General features: G+C 39.5%; 3 long non-coding RNA genes across 10 annotated transcripts in view; 2 read left to right on the forward strand and 1 right to left on the reverse strand.

Moving 5' to 3' along the window:
* LINC02911 (long intergenic non-protein coding RNA 2911) overlaps positions 1 to 9178 on the reverse strand; it is a 58748-nt gene extending 49570 nt beyond the window's left edge. For 2 of the 8 annotated variants that reach the window (XR_008514571.1, XR_008514572.1), the window contains exons 1-2: positions 9072 to 9178; positions 8091 to 8574 (exon numbers count right to left, since the gene is read on the reverse strand). This is a non-coding gene — a long non-coding RNA (long intergenic non-protein coding RNA 2911). Of the gene's footprint in view, positions 1 to 2387; positions 2493 to 7073; positions 8575 to 8720 lie in introns of those variants that run through there. The other 6 variants (XR_008514567.1, XR_008514574.1, XR_008514569.1 and 3 more) reach the window with 5 other exon arrangements.
* LOC129050788 (uncharacterized) lies at positions 2593 to 4443 on the forward strand. The gene is made up of 2 exons (XR_008514575.1): positions 2593 to 2659; positions 4069 to 4443. It is a non-coding gene; the product is annotated as an uncharacterized LOC129050788 (long non-coding RNA).
* Positions 9179 to 9285: 107 nt separating the features above from the next.
* Positions 9286 to 23199, forward strand: LOC103892674 (uncharacterized). Its single transcript, XR_656893.4, has 3 exons — positions 9286 to 9412; positions 19115 to 19230; positions 22433 to 23199. It is a non-coding gene; the product is annotated as an uncharacterized LOC103892674 (long non-coding RNA).
* Positions 23200 to 23395: the final 196 nt, after the last annotated feature.

The following is a 23395-nucleotide window of genomic DNA, read 5'->3' on the forward strand; positions in this document are numbered from 1 at the left end:
ATCTATGAAGAGAGATAATACCAAGCAAGTAGGCTGTGAATACCTCTGTATTTGCAATATTTTGAAGAGTACTAGCTGCTGTGAAACTAATCTCTAAGGGAGCTGCAATTTTGCAATTAAAATTAAAAATTTAATTCTGCCAGTTAGTTCTACTGAGATTCTATCAGTAAATTTAGCCTTCAGCCTGGCCAACTAGAGGTTCTGATTTAATTGGGCAATAGCAAGATAATTTAGAGATGCATGAAGCACTATAATGCTTCTCTGGGGAGCACGTGTGATTGCTTACTTCTTTGTGCCCATTACACAGAGGCATTCGGAAAAGACTGGTCGGAGTTTAAGAGAAAAGGTGAAGCTGCAGCAGATTAAGCACTACCAGCACCGACCTGACTAGGGGCTTTGCTGGCCCTGTCATTAAGGAGCAAGACCTACACTTGGGCTCCTGAAGCTTCCTGGCCAGGAAGATTCCTAAGACTCCTGCCCTGGGTTTTGAAGGCCCCAGCCAGCCCCAGGTTCTTACTTGTCAAAGGGCACACATAAGGATCTCAGTCCTTCACACTTGGCGGTTACTGTGGCTGTTGTGTCTCAAAGATCCTGCTTGCTGCTGGGCAAGAGGCCCTTCCCAAACGTCAGTTGTCAACATGAAACCAGTTTTGTTATGGGCAAAATGGTGTTTTCTTCTCCCAGTACCAGCACTTTGCTAAACCATATGTCCACAGGCCACACAAGTCTTATTTATTTATTTGTTTATCTTTCCAGAAATGAACTCAATGGGTCTGCTGAGACTCAAAGGCCAAAAAAAAAAAAAAAATTTATAAAAGCTATAGAGTACAAATAGTCCTGTTTTAAAAGCAGGGGGGTGGGGCCCGCCTGGAGAACAAAGCCCTACTTTGAAGACTTAGTGATTCTAATTTGGAGCCATTTCCCACTCCCAATTCCAAATCTGCATCATTAAACCATGAAAGAGTGAAGAGTAATAATTGTGAGCATGCTGAGTATTTCTTAATGATTTTCTGTCTTATACCCAAAGCAAATAAGCCAAATGCTTACTCAAAGCCTAGGGGGGGAGTAGGGTGGGACTTGGTTTTGCAATTTCTTTTTTTTTTTCTATAGTCTTTCTTCTTCCACTGAAAGTGTCTATAAAATTTTTAAAGGAAAGTAGGTTGCTAAAATGTACTTAATTTGCCATGATAGATTGAGTCCATGCTTCAGTGACTGTAATTGAATCTGTGACCTATTTCTTTAGTAAAGTAGAAATAGTCTCTGGGGTTTTTGTCACTACCATCTTTTAATGAAATTCAAAAAGACTGTCAAAATGTCTACACTTTTTCTACTGGTTGTTAATGTTATTACTTTACAATTTGTTACTTTTTAATTAATCTTAATAAATGTGTACACACTCTACCTGGTCATTGGAAATGCTAGACATTGATTCTTCACTCTTTTAAAGCAAAGCAAAATTAACAGGACAGAAAAGGCACAGCAGCCAGGAAAGGTCTTCATATATATTTGGTTGCACTTTTAAAAAATATTTTGAGGCATCAGTTTAAGGGTCTGCCTCCAAGAAGAGGGGTTGTGGAGAGTCAACAGCAAAAGGCTGAGGGGCTCTGCCCATGGCTGTCCTCTTGGTGCCACCACTAACTGCTCCCACTTTGCTTAAGGACTGCATATGTGGCAAGCCGACAGCCTGGGGGAGCAATATTTTATTGACAAAATGTAAGAGAAAATATGTTCGGCTGCTTTTAAGCAGTGGTGTAGGAGGGTGTTACAGAACCAGATGGTCTAAGTTAGTCTTTCATTTGCCAGGATGATGGGAAAGCACTGCCTTGCTCTGCAACTGAAATGGTGGTGGCCGCTTTGCCAATGGACGGTTGGCTGTGATTTCCAGGGACAGTTGTTCCTCCAGAAGCAAAGTGCCCAAGGCTCTGGGTGAGCTCTGAAATTCATCTCCTGAGGTGTCTAGGGTGGGAGTGGGGAGAATGCCTTCTGGTCTTTGCCATGATGGTGTTAAAAGAGAAGTTTTGCAGCAGTTCTTAAACATGGCCCCAGATCACAGCATCACTTAAACTACTAAATCTGAAATCTGGGGATGGGGCCCAGCAATCGGTGGCCCAGCAATCATTCTGTTGATGGCTCTTTTGTGAACCATTAGATTAGAGAAAGGAATTAAAGTGGCTGGAGCCTGGAAGTGGGGGTAATGGATGGAAGATGAGTCACATTAGGGTCAGATTGTGAACTATCAGGAGTGCTCATGTTACCTGACTATACTCAGGGCTTTCCTATCTCTTTGCCTGTGATATTCCTTTGGCTGGAAAGCATCATCTCCCACTTCCTATCTCTATTTTTCAAAATGTTAGCCATTTTCCAATGGCATTTGGAGTGTCTCTTACCCTATAGACTTTTCTGACTACTTCAAGAGCATTTGGTCTGTCTCTTCACTGACACCCCAAGGCTGTGACTTTTCTTGCAGCACCTAGATTTAGCTTTGTTTCTCTAGAAAACAAATCTTTTGAGGGCAGGAGGTCTGCCTGGTCATTAGTGGATGCTCATAATGCCTATTATGATGCAAGCAACACAGGAGATGTTAAAATAACTTTTGAAATATAGAGATTTTTATTCAGTTGAATATGTAGACAACCACCAGCTAATCTCTATTGGCTTGGTAAGTACTCCAGTTCTCCCCTTTGTCTGGTAATCAAAGTAGACCTCCACTCATGAACCAATGAATGGATCACATGGTCAGAAGGTTCCAGAAACACAATGGTTCAGTTTGACACACACTTACTGAGTAGGCTGCCAAGTCTAGTGCTAAGTGCTTGGAGATAAAATACAGTCCTTGTCTTTGTAAAGCACACATTTCTAATGGAAAAAGAACACATAATCAGATCATTTCAATGTTCTATAAGCAGAGAGCTACGCACAAAGATTGATGTGAGTGCAAAGCATGACCTCCCTCAGATACCACTCTGGAATTACAAGAAAAGGTTTATTGTAAAAAAAAAAAAAAATGTATGAGTTACATCTTGAAGAATGAGGAAGAATAGCAAGGAAAAGAGAGTATAGAAGGAAGTTCTAATAAAGAGAACAGCACAAAGGCATGGAGGTGTAAACAGTGTCTTGGTAAGAAGGGGAGGGCCTCATGAATAGTAAGTACTCTGGCATTGGTAGACCATAAATTTCTAGTTGGAGACTAGCAGAAGGCTATATTGCAGAGCAGGGAACCAGTCATAGAGGGTTTTGTAGTCCATGCTAGGAAATTTGGAATTTATTCTGGAAGACTTAGAGAATAACAGAAGTAGTGGTTAGATTTGCATTTTAAATAGATCATTCTGGCTCCAATGGAAGGAGGGGTTCAAGGGAATGAGGCTGGATGGTGACGAGAGAGGACAAGATGAGCCCTGGGCATTTGCAGATTTCCCCAGGGACACAAAGTAGGATTCACTCTCAAATCAATGACAACAATGAGTTCTTTCTCATTAGGAGGAAAACCTAAGCAGAGTACAAGTCTGAGTGAGACGCAGCAGGCCTTGCTCCTGGTAAATAGAAGGATAGCCAGGCTGGTTTGGATGAGAATAAGCTCATCTTGTATGAGTGGCCACTCTGCCCCACCTCATTTGATTAATAAGAATTTCCAGCCTGTGGACTTGAACCTAATAAACCATGATGGCTTGAACAGGCATTCATCAATCACTATATCTCCCCAAACTTCCAGACAGACTGACTTGGAGTGATAACTATTCCCTCTCTCATTCTTGCCATCTACACATTTATAATTTCCTGGTACATTTCACTTGATCAGCCAAATAGCCATTTTTTTTTACATACTTTCCTATAGCAAATGCTGGAAAGAAAAAGAGGTGTTTTCACCTGCCTGCTCTTCATGCTGAGATTTAAACTACATACAATAATAATCACAGCATTGGTATTGCTGCTGAGTAATTCAAAGTCCCAAAGGGCAGTTTGTTGCCATAATCAGGCCCCTGAGGTCCTAGGTGTGTGGAGAGAGAAAAGAAGAATCCTGAAGAATCTCATCACTCAGTGGAAAACTAACATTTAAAATGTTTCTTATAGGATTTTGTGGTTTGGAAAATACTCATCACCTGCATTGTCCTAATGATTTATAATCAGTGGGATCATAATTTGTGAGTGCTGGTTCATCTGCAGGAACAGAGGCTCAACATCTTGTTCAAGGGTACCAGTTGGTAAGCTCCAGAATTTAAACTTAGGACATGGATTCTACTGCCTTACTCTGCTCTTCACATCACACTGGAGCAGAATAACTTGACTCAAGATGGTTGGAGGAAGAGAGGTGGAAGAAGGCCGAGAAAAACAGTGAAGATGGAAGACTTTGTTTTGGGCTCTTTCAGAATCTCTACTCTCAAGTGGTCCATTTTCTTGGACTACTATCCAGAGATAAGATGAGAATAAAGAGACAAAAAAAATTGACTTCTTATTTAATCAGTGTGAAACCCCACTACCTATTCAAATTCTAGTTTAGCTTCAAGACCTAGCACAGACTCGTAAACCTTCTTTCACTATTAGAGCTTTCAGTCACTTACTTTTCCTTAGAACCTATGGAAAGACATGGCAGACAATCCAGCATTTAATGACATCCTGCCACTTGCTGTTTACTGTTAGCTGTGCTTCATCAACAATGCTAAAACCTCTGCTATACAGAAAAATAAATCCACCAGAGTGGTTGAGTCTTCCAGATAACTGATGGTTTTCTTTCTTAGGCCGAAGCATTTTTAAAAGTGCAAATATTTTGGCAAGAAGCACATTTATGGTATATCTTATACGTCTCTGTCTTTTTAAACATGTTATGTTATGCATGTTTTTGCCATCCATTATTTCACTGTGCCTTATTACTGGGTATCCCTGTACTTAATGCCCTGATAGTCTGAAGTGTATTGTCTTTTATCTGTTTTTCAAATCTCCTCTTATTGTGGAGGCTTTCAGACATTACTGTGCCTCCAATAGGAATCTTTTTTCCTTCATTCTGACATGATCTCAGCTCACTGCAACCTCTGCCTCCTGTATTCAAGTGACTCTCCTGCCTCAGCCTCCTGAATAGATGGGATTACTGGCGCATGCCACTATGCCGGGCTAATTTTGTATTTTTAGTAGAAATGGGGTTTCACCATGTTGGCCAGCTGGTCTCAAATGCCTAAGCCCGAGTGATCCACCTTCCTAGGCCTTCCAAAGTTTTGGGATTACAAGTGTGAGCCTTTGTGCCCAGCCTCTAATGGGAACCTTCTCTCACCTTCCAACTCACTGCTCCTAAAGCACCACAAACTGGGAAATCAGAAAGTCATGATTGTTAAACACATGGGCAAAGTATGAGTAAACAGGTCTCCAGTCAGGGCCAGAGGAACAATTTCTATTATTTGGGATGATCAAAGATTTGATCAAAGATTCACGTCTCTTGACTATTTTCAGTTGGAGAAATTTCCTGAATAGCTGAGCTCTGAATAGGGGAAATGTTTCTGGAGATAAAATTCATCAGGTAATGTTTTTACAGTATCCAACTCAGTGCCGAGGGCACAGCAGACACTGAACAAGTGCACAGCAGACACTGAACAAGTTACTTGGTGACTACAGTGTCCTCAACTGCAAAAAGTGTCCAATAATGACCAATAAAGTATTTGCATCACCTGCTATTTTGATTGCCCTCAAGATTTCAGGCAGTGGTAAAAAATGAACACAACATCATTTTGATGTGGTATCTTTGTAAGCAAACTTAAATTCTCTTTGGAACATGAGTACATGTAAGCAAAATGATGTGGTCCAACTAACTTTGAATAAGTAGTGCTGCAACATCCAAAGACACAATGGGTTGAGTAACCTCTAAATTAACTGCCCTTATGAATGAAGATGGTCATTGTTAAACTTAAAAAAAATCTGACTGAATGTGTGTATTATACTTAAGATTGTTCTGGCTAATGTAAAGAACAACTGAGGAAAAGAATGAAACTGAAAAGAAAATGGCATCCAAACCTTTCTTCAGACAAACAACCTCTGTGTCAGTTTTCAGGGTTCGTCATGCTGTTTTATTTCAACTCTTTATGGAGAGGATATGGGGGGAATATCAATAAATGGCTCAAGAATAATTTTTCTTGTTCTGTTTTACTTTATTACATCATTGTATCAAGCGTAGGGTATCAGTGAGTTTTGGAAATTATGCCACCCAGACAAACCAGTGCAGTGATGACGATGGAGATTTCTGGCTCCTGTAGTCTTTGCCCACCCTCCTCTGAACCTGCTTTTTAGCATTTTAGAAGAATTGAGAGGAACTCTAGAAACTACAGATTTGACCATTCAAAGGTTATCATCCGGGAAGTTTTAATGACTACGTGGCTAGACTATCATATTTTTGCCCCAAGTTACTAATTGAGTCTCAAAGGTAGCATTCAGCATCCTTTCCTACCGAGATCTCATTATGCACGTGTAATGTGAGTAAACAATGAGATTGTATTAAATTATATTCCTCCCTTTAAATTAGCCTTAATACAGAAAGGGAGGAGACAGGGTGCTTATTCTTACAGAGATCAAGTAATTAATTTTGTAGGTTCTGTGAAATATTGAAGGAAATCATGCAAATGAATTTGCAAACAATTATAACAGGAACTACTCAAATATGTGTATTTATGGAAAAAAAGATATAAAGTGAATACAGATCAGTTCATTAGTCTCATGGAGTTTCTTCATCATGGTAAGAGTGTTGTACATGCGACTAAAGTGCTAAATAAAATTTTAGATAGATGTTTATTAATTGCTAGATGTTGACTTTTACTTTAAAATCACTTTCAGAAATTCTAACATTGTGTTCAGTTATCATTTTAGTCCAGTCTCATACCTAGAAGAAATTGTGTTCTTAACTGTAATACTCTTCCCTCCTTTATTTATACAGAATTTCAGGGTTTTCAACTTACTTCATAATCCAGGGACATTACAAGCACCTCAGTTAGAAATGCTATATTTTTGCAAAGCAAAGCTTGAAACAAAAATATTTTGTGGTTAAACATTCATTAACTAGAAAATGTAACCCACACAAAAAGCACAAACCCAGAGCATATCAGATAATCAAGGTTTAATCAAGGTTTATTGTAGTATCTATTATTTAAAACTAGAAGCTAAATACATAAGAGCATCTCTCTGGTTTTGTGCTTCAAATATTTATACACATGCTTCCAAATGCTCCAGCATTAGCATTAGGGAAATATAATTTACAGAAGGAAATATCTACATATTGCTCCTGTCAACTTCTGGGTATTTTCCCCACAATCATTTGAAATCACTTGAAATTAGTCTTGTCAGCATCCAACCTTGACCCTAGGACAGGGTTTCTCCTCCTTAGCACTATGGACATTGTGGACTGGATAATTCTTTGTTGTGGCAGTGGCTGTCCTGGGCATTGTAGGATATTTAGCGGCATCTTTAGCCTCTACCCATAATAAGTCACTAGCATTTCTATAGGTGCCAGTATCAAGTCTCCAGACATTGCCAGATGTCCCTGGAAGAACAAAAATTTCTGACACAAAATAATGACTGAAGACATGACATTAGAAATCTATGGCACAATAAAGCAAGCTCCAACATATATAGTGACTGGTAGCTTATGGCGTGGGGAGGGATGACAGAAAAAGAAATTAAAATACATGATTAGAAGATTCCTGAATTAAAGGAAAGAAACACTTAATTGGGAATAGAAAGCCCTGTTCACATCCTGAAGAAACACCAAGGTGTAGTTTGGTAATAAACTTTAAGGATTAAAACAAAACAAAACAAAGATACAAAGGAGAAAAAAATTCTGCCTCAGACTTAACCAAATAAATGCAATAAGATTATCAAAAAAAAATTCTGTTATTTGGGTGAGTTACCAAAATGAGGCATTCTTCTTTGCTTAAGAGGTGGGGCCCATGACGCAGGGGGAGCCTCTACTTTGTTAGATCGCTGCTCAAATTCTGGACCACAAACTTGAGCATTGGAGGTCGTTTTCTATTCCTAGTGGTACCCCCAGTGGATTCACTCATTAGAGGTTGTCTGAATGCGCATTATTTCCCAGGAGCATGTCAATTACCCCATTCTCTTACCAACAATGCTTTTATGTATGGCCAGAAGCGTCCATTTTTATCTTCAATAAATTTTAATCTTCACTAAGCTTTTATCTTCAACGCGTTAGGAAAGAGCAGGCTTTTGTTGGTTAATTGCGCATTCCTTCTTCTTATATATTGCCTCAGTGCACGTTGCCCATTTTCCTACCATTTTCTTTATTTTTTAAGTTGGACTGCAGTTGCTCTTTGTGAACTGTCAGATGTGTTGAGAGAATGGGCTTCTCCGGAGTGTATTTTATCTTTTGAATTTGTTTCTGGTGTTTTGCTGAACCAAAGCTTTTCATTTGAACGTGGTCAAATCCTTCAGACTTCTCCTTCACAGCCTCTAGGTATCTCATCTTCCTTGGAAAGGTCTTTATATCACTCTGGGATTATGACATTCTTATACTTTTAGTATTAACATGGCTGAACCGCAACCGATGACAGGAAATTGGATGCTTCTGACCCAGTGAGCAGAAGAACCCTGGGAAAAGGATGACATTTTTTTCAAAGGGCTAAAAATATAAAACATACAGACCAAACAGCAGAAAACTGAAAATCCAAGGTCTAAGGCAGTGCTTCTTGCCTACTTGTAATTTGTGAACTGATAGAAAGGACACAGAAACATACCTTAAGGTCCACTATCAGCTATGTTGCCTTATGGTATATTATGCATGCGTGTCTGCACATGTATGTACACAAAGCTGACAAGTTAATGATGTAAATAGGCTCTTCTACATGCCTAGAAAGAGAAGAAACTCTGACAAAGCCCATGATTCTTTCCAATTTGGCATTCTTTTAAGTACCCAATACCAATATCCCATGGTATTCATCATCAACCGGGACTCTCAGATTAAACTTTCTTGATTCTGAAATTTTATAACCATCTACTCTATTCCCTTGTTTCCCCAATAGTCTAGTAAAAGCCCAAAATAGAGACTTTTCTAAACTATTGCTCCTGATCTCAACCCCCTACCCTACCTCCCTGGATTAAGTTCCTCTTGATTGATGGAGTTTGGTTGTCTGGATGCTGCAAGCTCAGGTGCCCCAATTTATAGTCTGGCTCCAAGCCCCACCCACTGCTGAATGACCAGGGGCAGTGTGATGTTGAACCTAAAGGTCTCTATTGTGACATATGTAGCTGGTACAAAAGAATGTTTGCTTGCCCTCTTGAAGGTCTTGAACACTGCTGGAAGCCTACTAGATATTTAATGTAATCACCATGATAATGGCTAAGATTTATTAAGCATCTGTTATGTGCTTTATAGTGCTAAGAACTTCTCATGTATTTACTCACTGAATCGTCACAAAAACCTTATGAAGTAGGTAAAATTATTATATTGTCATTCCCCGATTTAGAGTATAAGTTAATGAAAGTCCCAAATAAAAATAACTCAAAAAGGCTTTTCCAAAAAAAAGGGAGAGGATCCATTTGATCCATTGTAAGAAATTCTGTGATAGTTATTTATGGTAAACTTGGCTACCCCAAGCAATGAATGACACAGTGATAAAACAGACTCTTGTCTGGAGCTTTTCAAACTGTAAATGATTAATAATGTTCATTTCTTACTAAATGCCTTGAAGAAAGCAGTGCCCCTTCATGAGGGAGATAAGGTATACATAGAACGTAGCAGAGAGTGGAATAAAAGGCCGGGTAAATCACTTTAACACTTGCAAATAAGAGAATTCACCAAGGAGGGCTTGGAGGCTGTTAAGATTTCCTCTAAGACAAGTCTCACCTTACATCACCACTGGGTATTTTCTAAGGCAGGGATTTCACCCATTCCATCTTTGGACTAGCAATATCCGTCTCAGGGGAATGAAGAAGAGTGGGAGGGATGATCCCATCTCTAGTCTTCACATGGACTAGAAATAACTGTTGTGACATAAGAGCTTGTGAAATTTCTTTAATTCCCCCAATATTATCACTGTTTGGTTGATGTTCTTATACTATGCTAATTTTCCTATGGGAAAAAACAGTAAGACACTCAAAAGAAACCATTTGCTGGTTTTGAGAGGCAATAGAAAGGGTCAAGTAGATAATTCTGTATCTAGTGCCTCCATTTTCTATTACTACATAATGAATGACTACAAACTTAGTGGTTTAACACCATAAATTCATTATCTCACAGGTTTTGTGGGTCAGGAGCCTGACATGTTTTAGCTGGGTACACACGAGGCTGAAAACAAGATGTTGGTCATTTACATAATCATCTGGAGACCAACCAGATAAATGTCCACCACCAAGCTCCTCCAGATTGTTGGAAGAATTTATTTTCTTGTGACTGTATGAGTGAGGTTTCCATTTTCTTGCTAGTTGTTGGCCAGGGACTTCTCTCAGCAGCTAGAGGTTGCTCTCAGGCTCTTGTCACTTGGCCCTTCACACAGGTAGTTTAGCATGTGACTGTTTAATCCTTCAAGACAAGCAGAATTTCTATTTCTTTCTTTATAAATGTCCCGGCCTTTGAAGAACTCATTTGATTAGATCAGACCCACCCATGATAATCTTTCTTGTGATTAACTCAGAATCAACTTCTCTGGGACCTTAATTATGTCGACAGAATCCCTTCACCTTTATCATAGTATGCAACCTAATCATGAGAGTAAACAGCGCAAACACTAGGGGGGCAAGAATTGTGAGAGCCATCTCAAAATTCTGCTTACCATGCCTGTGGACCCAGAACTTTATTAGGGATTAGAGGATGCACCAGGAGAAAGCAACTCAAATCCTTGAGGAATGCAGAGAGAAGGCGTAAGGACATAAGGGAGGCTGTGGCCTGGAATGAGACAGACGAAACTGTGTTTGCCTGCCAAAGTTGTCCCTGCTGTAACTGGAATGCTTCACTAGAGGCTGAAGGAGGAGGGAGCTGCAGGAAAAGTTGAATATTTATACCTTTCAGACTAAGGTTGTCTTCTATATCTGGCCACTCATCCTAAGAAGAGGAACCACATCACTGGCTGAGCCCAGACCTAGGAGGGCAGGTTATCTTATCTTGCATTGCAACTCTGATCAACTGATAGAGTCTGCATGCAGTGTCACCTTGAGAAATATTCTGAGACTGTGTTGTGGTTCAGCAGGAAAGAGTGTTGTGTTTGATTAGCTATGTCTTTCTTGAACTCTGGAAGGCGAATGGAAGTATGTTGAACAAGTACTGGCTATTCATGACTTAGACTGTACACATTACCCGAAGACATGTCAGCAAATATTAAAACAAAATACAAAGTGCTTAGAAATATACACTGTATAGAAAAGAGACGGCCTTTATAAGATTGTTTTGAGGACTAAGCTCTGATTTTTTTTTATCTTGCCCAAATTCCTATCTAAGGGGTCTCGGGAGTCATGGCCTACAAACCATGAACTCTCATCAGATGGGTTTTATTTAACCCTGTATATTGTAATTTACTTTCCAATCTGACTCCAGCATAACAAGGAAGAAAATCAAAATGTTTTATCCCAAAATATATTTCCTTGCCATACCTTGAAATTGTCCTGCAAGTCTCTTGTGGGAAAAATCCACATTCTCTAGAGAATCCCCTTTCCCCTTTGTTTTTTTTTCCCCTTCCTTTCCAGATCCAGGAGACAATCAACTAAGAGCCAGGCATCCTTTTAGGTCTGATAAGAAACATTTTACAACCTGCCCTCTCTGAAGTCTGCTATCTGAGAGCTTCCTCTGCACAATAAAACTTGGTTTCCACAGTCCTTTATCTTAACCTGAACATTTCCTTTGATTCCAGATCTTCAGATAAACTCAACCAATTGTCAACCAGAAAATGTTTAAATTTACCTATAGCCCAGAAGCCTCCACTTTTTTTCCCACCTTTCTGAACAAAACCAATGTATTTCTTAAATGTATTTGATGTCTCATGCCTCCCTAAAATATATAAAATAAAACCAAGCTTTACAACGACCACCTTGGGCACATGTTCTCAGGACCTCCTGAGGGCTGTGTCATGGGCCATGGGCATATTTGGCTCATATTTGGCTCAGAATAAATCTCTAAAAATATTTGACAGAGTTTGACTCTTTTCATCAACTCTTTCTTTGCTTCTCATCCCCCAAACTGTCATTTTTTCTACTTAAAGTCGCCTATTGGGAGGTTGTTTACTTATAGACCCAACCCATACATGATTTCTTGGGAAATACCAGGTAAATGTAAAAATGTACAGACCTCAAAGAGTGATGAAGTCATAAAACAGAAACACTTCAATGTTTGAAAATAGTTTTATAAGAGTGAACAGTCTATCGACTCATCACTATGCCACCAAAGCAATATGTAAACGTGTATCTTATTTCCCAGTGCTGCTTAGAAGCCACAGAAAGAAGGAGGTGCCCATATTAAAGAAAGGATTGATTGAAGGACTTCCTGAAGAGTCGGATGAGCCACATCCCATTTAGCAGATAGAGAAATTCAGGGTCATGTCTGAGTCTTCAGGCCTCCACTAGACCTTCTCATTTGATCAGATAAAGTCTCCTGAGCATTTTAATATTGAGAACATTTGCAGTCCTCCTTGGAGCCATTTCTGCTTTCCCATTCCTTGGGGCTTGGCAAGAAGAAGTCACCTGATTTTCACAACTTCATGGCATTTTCCCAATCATGAAAATGCCCTCATGTTTGTCACTCATACAACAAACAAAGGCAAGAAAGCAAATCCATCTGCAGAATAGTGCCATATGAAGCTAGATTAAAATGCTAATGGGTGAACATGACACAGAGAAAACAGCACACTGCTGAGGGTTAAAGAAACATGGATTTCATCCAGAAAGGCCCTTTGTACCACAGTCTCTACTACCCAGCTGTGTCTGAGGGGCTGGAGACAATGAAAGTAAGACAGAAGTGGAAACCAAACTTTTATGCCTCCTAGTCCCAGTTATTGCTCCTTTCAACACCTTGGTTTGTTTTTTCTTGGAATGAGGCTATGTAAACCCTGAAGAAACAGCCCCTGGCAATGCTTTCTCACAGAAATTCCCTCCCTTATATTTCTTCCCCCTCCAACCCTTTATGTAATGGAACTACTTTGGTATAGACAATAGGTTGCAATTATCCTTCGGAACCGAGCAAGGAAAGAATGCACCAAGATGGGCACGGGTGCAAAACTAAACACATACCCTTAAAATACTAAGCAGAATGCATGCCTCTGATATTCTCATCAGTCCTGAGCCAAATTATTTAGTTTATAGCTATTAGATGCATCAGGACAGTTCTTCTGATCCCTGTGCTATTCCTTGGGTATCGAATTTAGCAACAACATATTGGTGAATTAATTTCAAAGATCTTTGGGAGAAAACAGAATTGAATCCAGTGAACTCAGGGATGAATAATATCCCTGAATTTGGAAATGAAATGTGTTTCCATTAAGAAATTGCTTCAGAAATGAAGTAGAACAAGATACATAAATTCCAAGTATCTCTCTTAACAGAAAGACTTGAGAAATGTGTTTAAAGAAACATATTAATTATCTATAGCTATTCTAAATGCTTCTAAAAACAAACAAACAAAATGTCTACGCATTGTGACATTGTGTGTTTATTGAGTAAGCCCAAGATCTTAGTGTGCATTGATTCTTTGGTTGCCATGGCAGAGGGAATGGTTTCTGTGATATGACAGCAGTTGCCATATGTTCAGCTTCAAGCCAACTGATTCCATCACAAAAAGAAAAGAGAGAAAAAGGAGCTGTGCAGCCTCACCTATTCCAAGGGTCCTATTAGGACCAAGTTGTCATATGAGCCTCTGTTCCGGGCCTGACAGTGAATACATGCCATAGCCATGTCCTTTATGCAACATATTTGCAAAGGATTTTTACATGGAAGCCACTACTCCAGTATCCCAATCAGCATCTAACTCAGATACAGTCTTCTATAAGTTAAAACATGGCCTATGAAGCGATTTTTTAAAAGATTTGTAGTCAAGAAGAGACACCTTCTTTGGGGAGGATGAGGCAACTGGAGTTGCCAATGACCTTAGAGAGCTGGAACTTGAGACACACAGAGGGAATGTGTGAATTGTAGGATCACCAATAGAATCAATAAGTGTTTACCTGTAGGGGATAAATCCTGGAAGAATTCCAGATTTTGAAAGTGTCTGGACCATTTGAAGCAGCATCTCAGAGGGTGAGTTGGGCATATTCTTGCCCAATTCTCTCTCTCCATAAATAATTCCGGGCTGAGTGTTTCATGGTCTGACTCATTGTGACTATCATGTATGTGGCTATGTTGCCAATTAGGATGCCAATATTCCCACTGTCAGAGCACTAATGAGTGTTTTTAGTATCCAAGAGATTACTTTTTGGTATTCTTCCAAGGTCCTGTGAGTAAGTTGGCTATTCACTGATAGAGAAATTTATTTTTTCTGGAACTTTATGGTATGCATTATTAAATCCTTGCTACAGCAATCTAAATGATCCTTGAAGGAGTCAGAGCCCTTCCAACTGCAAGCAAAGGACTTTTGATGTTGAGATATGGCCCCAATGGCGCTCTTCAGTAATCCCTATTTTCTTTACTATGGAAACTCGTAAGAATATCCAAACTAGCAGACTTAAGCTAGGCAATCTACACTAATCATGGTTTTGTTTTTACCATAGTTAAATTGTTTAAAAGTGATGGCAACGCTGAGCACTTTGTACATATACACAATAACAGGGCTGTCATTCTTTTATCAGGTCACCAAATCAACCAGACAGCCCACTCCACATATGGGCAAATGGCTTGAAGGGACACATTACCAAAGAATTCCCAACAGTCAAAATGTGTTTAATCTTATCCACATACATATCTCAACATATCTCAATATCCATATCCATATCTTAATAAATCAAAAATGTGTTTAATCTTATCCATATCCAGAGAAATGCAAATTAAAACTATAGAAGGATGCCACTATGCACCCACCAGTTTGGCTCAAATTTAAAAGTTCAGCAACATCAAGTATTACTAAAGATGTAGGGCATTCAGAGCTCTTATATGCTGCTGGTAGGAATAAAAGTTGCTGCCAACACTTTGGAAAACAGTTGGGCATTATCCAATAAAATTAAAGAAATGCAAAAATTCTTACCTAACAATTATACTCTAAGGTGTGTGTACAACTGTCTATTTACACCAATGAGGATGCTCCCAGCACCATAGCTTGTAATAGCCCCAAACAGAAATTTCCCAAATGCCTATCAGTATTATTGACAATTGGTCCAAAAATCCATTTATCATCATTGAAAATGAACAAACTCCAGTTACACTTAAGGACATAGTAAACTTGATAGGGTAGGGAGAGAGTTGCTATCAAGAAGAGTAGGCAGTTGGTGGCCACATAGATAGATTTTTACTTGTTATGCGTACATATAAATTTATGTCTGGATTTCATTTTGTTTGGCCTGGCGACAGTATTTGTATTGTCTGCCATAATGAATGAAGTATTGGACATCTAACTGTTCTTATCAACCAGATTGTAAGCTCTTGAAGAAGAAATATATATATATGTGTGTGTGTGTATGTATGTATGTATATATGTGTATATATATATATACACATATATATTTCAATTTACTCTCCAGTAAGTTATATTTTCCAGTTTAAAATAAAAAGTTGAAAGAAAAATCAGTATCCAACAGGGACCATATGTTCAGCTTCAAGTCAACTGATTCCATCGCAAAAAGAGAAGAGAGCAGAAGTTGCTGTGCAGCCCTACCTATTCCAAGGGTCGTGTTAGCACCAAATTGTCATATGGGCCTCTGTTATGGACCTGATAGTGAATACATGCCATCGCCATGTCCTTTATGCAACATATTTGCAAAGGATTTTTACATGGAAGTCACTATTCCAGTATCCCAATCAGCATCTAACTCAGATATAGTCCTCTGTAAGTTAAAACAGGGCCTATGAAGCGATTTTTTAAAGATTTGTAGTCAAGGAGAAACACATTCTTTTGGGGGAGGATGGAGCAACCCTTCTTGTGAAAACTTTAACTAAAAATTTGGACTGTAATTCAAATAAATCTCAGTAGACACATAGGAATGTAGTTTTCATTTATCTATTCCAACCCTTATTGGATCTGCTTGTTTGTGTACCTAACAATTCTTTGGGGTAATGAGTGTCACAGAGACACATGTAAAGAAAAATTGACCAAAAGACAGTTCAGAGAGCTAGGGTTCTTTAGAGAGGTAAAGAAGAAAAGAAATGTTGTTGCATCCTTCTTCTGTGAGGTGGCAGTAACTCGAGAGTAGAGGATCCTCGTCAAACCGTGTGTTTCCTCTGATGAACTCCTGTTATGATAATTATTATCACTCCAGAGATGTTGATAATTATATTTAGACGGTTTTTAAAGCAATGTTGTATAATATTTTTCCCCATTTAACACCAGCATCAGAGCTGATGAATACTCAGTCAGAAGAAATGCAGGCCTGCAGGTTTGTCCACAAAGTGTTCCCATCAACCTTGTAAGTGAGTTTGATAATTTATACATTATATTAGGGGGGAAACACACTCTTTCGGAAAGGACCAGTTCTTGGCGCATAATCAGTTCCCATTGAATTTAAACAACTTTTGGTCCTACACCAATGCTGATAAAATACTTTCAAATGTACAGAATATTAACCAAATGTTTATATTAAACAACTCCTTTCAGGTGAAAATGCACTCGGCGAAGCGTAGCTCCCTGGAGGAAGTTAGTGAATATTAATGTTTAGCACATTATAAGGCTCTACAAGTACTCTGATGTTGGAGGCCAAAGGGGAGATAAACGAGCAAGGTTGGTGGGTGGGCCCTGCCAGGGTAAGGTACAATCACATTGGACATAACCTCACTGAGATGGAAATGGAGGTTGAAATACATGCAATCGGGGCTGCTAGGAACTAGGAGGCAGATATGGACTGAGAAGGAGAGTACCAGGCTCTCCTGCGTGTTCCCAACTCAACCCCCTGAAGACCTAGTCTGATTTCAGACCTGCCCAGGGTCCCATCAGCAGAGAGATTTATAGGGCATGCTTCATAATTAATACCAGCCAATTTCCAGTTAATCATGGCCCTCGATTTCGGGTAAGTGAAGGTTGCTTATCATGAGAAGCATTCGGACTTAGTTAAGTGCTACAGTATTTCAAATCTGCCAAAGCACACCAGCCATTTCCAATTATCATTGTTTATCTGCAGGTTTCAGGAAATCATATAAATACACAACTCACAGTGCATGTACACATATTTCAGGGGGGAAGACAGCTTTTATCATCCAGGCTGAAGGTCAAAATGAAAATTCTTTTGCATATCTCTTGGTGGGTAAAAGGCCAGACTGGGGAGCATGAGACCCAGGGACAATGCCCAGCTCTGAATAGGACATCGGTGGTATTTCAGTGAGCTAGCTCACATCTGCACTTCTGTTCCTCCATCCATAAAATGAGGATATTAATATTTCAGGTAACCAGGGTGAAGTGGTTTGAGCAGCTTGGAAGACCAATGCTAAACAAGCATATGGTATTATTTTTTAGTCTTGTGTTAATAATACTTTAGAATTCAATGCATGTTCAACATTTTGTTGTTGTGGTTATAGTCTAATTTTATATTTTAGTAGCTACTTTTAAAATTAGTAAGGCTAAATCTTCTCAGATTTATTGAAGTTCCAAATGAATAATGATAAAGGGAAACCAATGTTATAATTCCCATTTTACAGATAAAATAATGTCAGGACTGAAAAATCTCTCTCTAGAAGATGTTGTATGCATCTTATAGCCTCTGGAATGGCTCTCATATCAATCATCCTAAAATACTGGTTCTAATTTTCAAACACTATTTTCAGAAAAGCAGAGTACAGAATTTTCCGTAAAATTCAATTCTAACCTCTCTACCTGTATCCATATCTTTTTTTTTTTTGAGACTGAGTCTCACTCTGTTGCCCAGGCTGAGACTGAGTCTCACTCTGTTGTCGAGGCTGGAGTGCAATGGTACGATCTCAGCTCACTGCAACCTCCATCTCCCAGATTCAAGTGATTCTCCCTGCCTCAGCCTTCTGAGTAGCTGAGATTACAAGCACCCACAACCACACCCAGCTAATGTTTGTATTTTTACTAGAGACGGGGTTTCGCCATGTTGGCCCGGCTGGTCTCGAACTCCTGACCTTGGGTGATCCGCACAGGCGTGAACCACTGCACCTGGCCTCATGTCTATTGAAGACTCGTAAACTTGCAGATCCTGACACCATAGAACATGGTCACACAGTAGCCATGCTTGGCACATGAAGTAAATGTTAGGGCCTAGAGAGGGTAAGTGACCAGCTCAAAATCAACACAGCTAGGACCTGAGCCAGGATTACAACCCCCATTTGAGTGTCTTCTTTACTATGTTAAACCCCGTAGAGTTTGTTCTCAATCAAGAATCTACCATGGCTTCATGCTTTGTTTGATTGCAAGGCAGACACAGGACAACCTTCAGCAAATTCTGATTGAGTAGCAGTGTGAAAGCTGGAGTAGAAAAACTAATAAGTAAAAGATATTCTCCCTTCTTAAAGAGCTTACAGCTTGGTTGAGAAAAATGTTAGGTGTTCAATACTTCACTCACTATGGGAGACATTACAAATACTGTCACCAGGCCAAATAAAATGAAATCCAAACATGTGGGAGTAGACTAGTGATTTTCAATGTATGTTTTGAAAAACAATCCCACAAGATTGGCCATGCATATGATTAAATAAGTTTGAGACAGAACACACATTTTAGAGTCACAAGACACAAATGCATTCAAGTGCTCTGAGATGTCCCACAGTAAAGGAACCCATTGAATAATGTCCAGTTTTGTGTTTCTCAGACTCATAAAGCCTTTTCAAGGCTTTCAATTGACTTGGCCTTTTCTTACTTCATCTATGGAATTCTAATCTGTAACTGAAAGTGTAACTATAATTTTACGTGCTTCATGTCCTGGTCATCTTTTAATCATTGGCTCTTAATACAATGTCTAGCTTGTGGTCCCTTGCATCTATTTGTTGAATGAATACATAGCCTGCTTGGTGCTGTGATGGAGAACAGGATCACTAAGCCATGTTCTTTGTCCTCCAGGATGGCTCTCTCAAATGTTAGTATCTGTATGAATCCACCTTGGGATATTAGTAAAAATGAGTTTCTGATGCAGAAGATCTAGAAAGCGCCTGAAATTCTGATATTCTGTCTCCCAGGTAAAACCAATATTCCCAGCCCCAGGGTCACTCTTTAAGGCCACAGTAGATATGAGCTCTCACTCTAGCAAGAGATGTATGCTATGAAAAGATGTGACACTTGTCACCATAGTTCAAGAACAGTTCTGGCCAGGCAGGGTGGCTCACGCCTGCAATCCCAGCACTTTGGGAGGCCGAGATGGGTGGATCACGAGGTCAGGAGATTGAGACCATCCTGGCCAACATAGTGAAACCCCATCTCTACTAAAATACAAAAAAAAAAAAAAAAAAAAAATGAGCCAGGCATGGTGGCATGTGCCTGTAGTCCCAGCTACTCCGGAGGCTGAGGCAGGGGAATCGCTTGAACCCAGGAGGCAGAGGTTGCAGTGAGCCAAGATAGTGCCACTGCACTCCAGCCTGGCAACACAGTGAGATTCCATCTGAAAAAAGAAAAAAAATTACAGTTCTATGGGAAGACCAGGGCAGACATGATTTATTCTGCCTGGGCAGGTAGGGAGACAGTGGAGGAGTATCTTGTAAATGTCATGGGAGGGGTGCTTTGAGATGAGCTTCAAAGAGTGGCATTTTGCCAGGCAGAGGAAGGAAGGACATACAGGTTAGTCAACAGCATGAACTAAGTGGCAGAGCAAAGTACCGTGTACTACACGTTCAGGAAGCAGTGAGGTAGGAGCACATAGTACTTAGGGAGTCAAGAGATAAATTGTAGAAGAGACATTGAACTGAATTGTGTTATGGTTTGGATATTTGTCCCCTCCAAATATCACATTGAAATTTGAACCCCAGTGTTAGAGATGGGACATAATGGGAGGTGTTGGGGCCTTGGGGGTGGATCCCTCATTAATGACTTGGTGTGGTCCCTGTGGTAATGACGGAATACTTACTTCCTTAGTTCGTGAGAGAGCTGAGTGTTTATAAGAGCATGGCATCCCTTTCCTCTCTCTCTTGCTCCCTGTCTCACCATGCTACACACCGGCTCCTCTTCCTCCTCTACCATGATTGGAAGCTTCCCAAAGTCCTCACCAGAAGCAGATGCTGGTGCCTTGCTTCTAATACAGCCACACAGAAACATTTTTCTTTATAAATTACCCAGCCTCAGGTATTCCTTGATAGCAACACAAAATGACCTAAGACAGCATTGCATTTTAAAAGTCCAAATGTTTAATGGTGGAATTCCAGAAATAATAAACTGGCAGGAAAGAAACTTTGATAAGTGGGTAGAAATCTTCTTGCTGCCCTTTCATGAAACCATGTGGCCTGCATGGACACTATCTGCTCCTGGATTTAGCCCTGCTTTCAAATTTTAATGGGATGTCAGTGAGGTTTCCAAAATGATTGATAAAGCATAATCAACCCCTTTCATTGGTTGAAGATTATGCTGTTTTTAAAAAGCACTTAGCATTTCAAGGGTTGTTTTATAGGCATCTGCACAAACCTATGAAGCAACAAACTTTATTTAGCAGTTATCGACAGACTACTACTGCTTACAGGGTTGTATTCTTCCATTCTGTTTCAGATTTTAGCCCAGCTGTTCTGGGATCTTTTATTTCAAAAACTGGAAAACCAGGGCTATTAATAGAGTCAGGCAGCTAATTTAAATCTGATAATGTGCTGACACTTGGCTGCATACTTCAGCACAGATGCCCATGTGTGCAATGTGTATTTATTTCTGTACAAATGTGTACATGCATATGTATAAATAACAGCAAATACTATGAAGTCAACACTTATTATTTAACAGGGCCACCTGGGAGTTATCCTGTGCCTCATAAATAGAACACTATTTGACATGTAAAAATCTTCTACAAGGTGATTGAAGCCAGCAGGTTTAAGGGTCAGAGTTATTATAAGTGGGAGCATTACAGGCACACACAGTACTTCTTCTGGATGGAAGAGAGACCCATAGAAGACCAGAACATTTTAGCTAAACTTTACTTTCCTCATATGCCTTATACTGTAACCAAATTACTTACTATTGTCCATATATATTATATAGTTTTCTTCATCTTGCTTATGTTATTTTCTCTGTGAATTAGATAAGAGTCTGGTCTTTAAAATTAGCTTTGGGTTCAAGTTTCAGCTTTGCCAAATTCTAGCTATGCGATTTGGAGCAAATTACTTACTAAACCAAGCCTGGCCTCTCATCTGTACAATGGAGACATTCATTTTATTTACATCGAAGGGCTTTTATAAGGATCAAATGACATAATGCAAGTAAACACTCAGCACAATGTACAAATCTGATTCATGGTGACAGAAATCAGAGTGTTTTTCTGGAGTGAAAGGTCATGGGGTTTCACTTGGTTAGGGACATAAGGAAACTAAAGCAATAAATATCTTGTATCTTAATGGGGGTGGTGGTTACATAGGTATATTTTCCCCATCTAATATATAGGTGTGATGATGATGATGGTGGTTATTATTATTATTCTCCCATCTCCATATCTGAATGCTATTTATTTTTCAATGTTTAGCTCAGGAACCATTTTTTTTTTTCCTGTAGCTTTCACAGTCTCTGTAATTGGAAGAGATCTCTTACTTTGAACTTATTCTTTGCATTTCTAAGATACAGTCTTCCTGGTGTTAAGATTTAGCTCTTTGTATGTGTCTCTTACCTCCACTAGCTTGCCAGTCCTTGATAAGGTGTCTCTGGGTGGTCTTGGAATCCTGCACAGTATCTAGTAGAGATCTGTTTACTCTTTATCCTCCCATTAAATCACTGTGGAAAGGGTGAATTCAGTGTAACCCTACGTAGAACTGCCTTGAACTTCATTCTAGTACCTCAATACATCCAAAGTCTTCTCCAGGGTTTCCACAAGCACAGTTTCCTCCTGGCTTTGGCTATAATTTCCATGTATGTTGACTCTGTTACTTTCATCCAGTCATAAAATTCTATGCTACTTTTTATAATTTGCACAGGCACATATATTCACCTTAGACATGTATGTGCAAAATAAACTTTACTGAAGAGGTGGGGAGTAGGGTTGCAAAGATGTGGGACTCATGCCACAGCAGTGCCAAGAGCAATGAGCAAAGCCAGCCTGTTCTCACACATCTCCCAGCCTCTCTGCCACCAGAGGCTTTATCTAGCTCTTCAGCCTTGTGCTGCACCCAGATTTCCACCATCACAGTGTCTCTTCTCTGTTCCTCTTTGTCTTTTCTCCTTTCTCTCAGGAAGAGAAACAAATTCCTTTCTTTGTTGCAGGTCGAGGAGTTCAGCCATTATCTTGACTTTGTCGAAGTCCTAGGCACTCCCATGCCCTCAGAGTCTCATTTTGAATCCAGGCACTTAGGGATGCTATTTTTCCACATCAAACAGCTTCCTCCCAGCAAAAGAATTCTGGTGACAGTAGTGAAGATAATTTTCACTCTTGCTTACAGAATGACCAAGCAAAAGCAAAGAGGAGAAGAATGAAGTAAAGACAACCAAAGGAAAAGACTGATGGCTCCTTAAGAATGATCTTGGTAAAGGAATGGTGGCTGAGGTGTCCATCTCCTAAACCACCCACCTTACAGACTCCCTAGAGCAACACCATACAGAAAGTTGCACCTTCAGGGGAAGACACAAGAATCCTGGAGTGGAAAAAAATTGGGTAATGATGACAGCCTTCGAGGTCTTGAGAGTAAAACAGAAGCAAAAAAAGTGTTATTTTTATCTTTTAAAGATTGTTCCCTCTTAAGACTTTTGCAAATGATTAAGATTTCAATTTTGTTCCAGGAAAAAAATAGGATTTTTGTTTGACAAAAAAAAAATTTTGTTTAGAACAGGTGGGAAGGAAGAGATAGTTTAGCCACATCCAAGAGACCTGTAAATTGGGTACAGTGATGTGAATGGTGTACCAGTCATAAGAGAATGTTAACTGGAGAAGTCTCTGCTGTCTTCCTGAAACTGAGGAGGGTGTAACCATCCTTGTGGAAGCGTCCACTTTTATTGAAGATTGGCTAAATAAATCTGTGCCTACTGCAACTCAAGCCATTTCAAATTGGTCTGTACTCATTTAATTTATTAAATCTTTAATACATAATATTGAACACATATTATGTTATTGACACTGAGTACAATAGAGAATGCAGTCAGGAAATGAGGCAACCTTAAAGACCAGAGGCTGTCACCTTGACAGCATATTAGAATCACCTGGAGAAATTTTATGACCTTGATTGCTAAATC

The sequence above is a fragment of the Pongo abelii genome, chromosome 18 (genome assembly GCF_028885655.2).
Source record: "Pongo abelii isolate AG06213 chromosome 18, NHGRI_mPonAbe1-v2.0_pri, whole genome shotgun sequence".
NCBI lineage: Eukaryota > Metazoa > Chordata > Mammalia > Primates > Hominidae > Pongo > Pongo abelii.